This window comes from Galleria mellonella, unplaced genomic scaffold (genome assembly GCF_026898425.1).
Source record: "Galleria mellonella isolate WM207_F2 unplaced genomic scaffold, CSIRO_AGI_GalMel_v1 utg967, whole genome shotgun sequence".
NCBI lineage: Eukaryota > Metazoa > Arthropoda > Insecta > Lepidoptera > Pyralidae > Galleria > Galleria mellonella.
Genome location: NW_026442181.1, coordinates 314381 through 316393, shown reverse-complemented (window position 1 = coordinate 316393; position 2013 = coordinate 314381).

Here is a 2013-nt window from a genome sequence, read left to right as displayed (position 1 = left end):
TTGGGTCCTCCGACCTGGCCCAGCCGTTCCTCGATGATGGCAAACCGGGCACTGAAAATGTCACCGATTTGCCGAACAATCCTTGCCTCCATTCCCTCTTCTTCTGAAGGGACCGCACCCGGCTGTAAAGGGGCCGGGGCGGCAGGCGCTCTCTCCGCGGCCGCAGACGCTGAGGGTGGCTGTGTAGCCTTCTTGGCCTCCTCCAGCTCTTGCCTCAGACGACGAAGCTCGCGACGGTCCGCAACGTACTGCTCCGCAAGCTCTGCATTTTCCTTGCGCACTAGCTCTAGTTCGCGCTGGAGCTCACTGTAGGCCGAGGTGTTGGCCGACTGGTCGCCGCCCGATGACGAAAGTGCCATCCGCAACGCCTTCATCTCTTTGCGATCCTTGATCGCCTCCTCCAGCATGCCGTCCATTCTGACGCGCTGGTTCGCCATCTCCGTGGCCAGCCGAGCATTCTCCTTCCGGAGTTCGACGTACTCGGCTGAGGTGCCCCTCTCGAGCATCTTCTCGGTCACGATGCGGATCCCGGTCAGGGAGGACTTGATCTCTTTAATTATGGTTCCTTTTATGTTACCGCATTTCCGCACCGTTTCCGATATGTGGCTCACGTAGCCGTCCATCTCTGCCTCCAAGGGGTCGGTGAACTGACCCCCGGGCTGAGGGGGTTTCTTGAACTCCGAATGCACCGACATCCTGGAGGAGCCCGCCACTGCAGGGGCAACCTCACGTTCCAAATTCCGATTTTTGGCGGCAGCCAAGTCGGCTTTCGCCTTCGCCAATCCGGTGCCACGACCTTTTCCACTGGACGCCGAGAGAAGAGTCTTCTCCAGCTCGGACGTATTCGGGGGCACCGTGTTTCCGCCCTCGTATAACGAAACGCAGAATTGACTGCGCCGATTTGCACTCTTAGCTGATTTTTTAGCCGCGCTCGCCTTTTTGGCGGCCGACTGCGTGTCACATCCAGATCCTGTAGCCGACCCATCGTCGGTTTCGGATATTCGTCTCTTGCGCCTAGAACGGGGGCGCTCGAGTAGCCCACTCTCATCTCCACTGAAAAGACTTGCCATCGAGGTCGACCGCGATAACATGCTGTCGATCTCGCCGGCCAAAGACTGGCCAGTTCCTCATCCGTCGCCGGATCCACCTCCAGACTCCGACTGGCCCTGACTGGCACGACTGTGGTCGCCAGTCCCGCCTCCATTACTACCTCCTCCATTACAACATCTCCTACTCCACTCTGGCCTTCCGTTGCCCCCCCCAGATACACGGGGCTGACCACCCCCGGCTGAACCGGTGCGGTGGTGGCGGATTCTCCGTCTCCCGACGGTACCGCCCTGGGGAATTCAGTTTTGCGACTGGCCATTCTCATGTTTTCCTTTTTTAACGGGGAAGGTCCCGTGAAAGGCGAAAGGAAATTGAAAATGAAAAATGATAGAAAAAACAAAACGACAGAAAGAAAACAGAAGATAGAAAAGACGACAGTAAAGACTCAAAACAAAAATAAAACAAACAAAACAAAAAACGAAGAATAACAAAAGGAAGACGAAACAAAACGAAGAGCGAGTCAGGCAAGTCCGCAACACAAATAGTGCGTCACGAACTCGTCCCACCCACGGCGTCGGAAGATTAGCCGTCGGTAAGTGAGATCTCTAAATAGCGAGAAGTCACTTACCGCCGTTGCCCAGGATGCACCAGGCCCCAGCCATTGTCAGCCACCGTTCCCGCCGGACGTATCCGCACCAGGACAAGTGACCGTACAATGAGCCAGGGCACTCTTGGAGGTTTTCCGACCCAGCACCCCAACCTAACCTAACCTAACCTAACCTAACCTAACCTTTTTTTTTTTTTTTTTTTTTTTTTTTTTTTACATGTGGAAAATGCGTCATGCAGAGACACACCCCCGGGGGAGGGTGTGAATACTGCCGGACTCCTACCGGCTAAAAACCACATGGCATTCCCTCGCCGCGCCTTTGTGTTGGGGACCCGGGTTCCCTTGCGTAGTCCACCGGG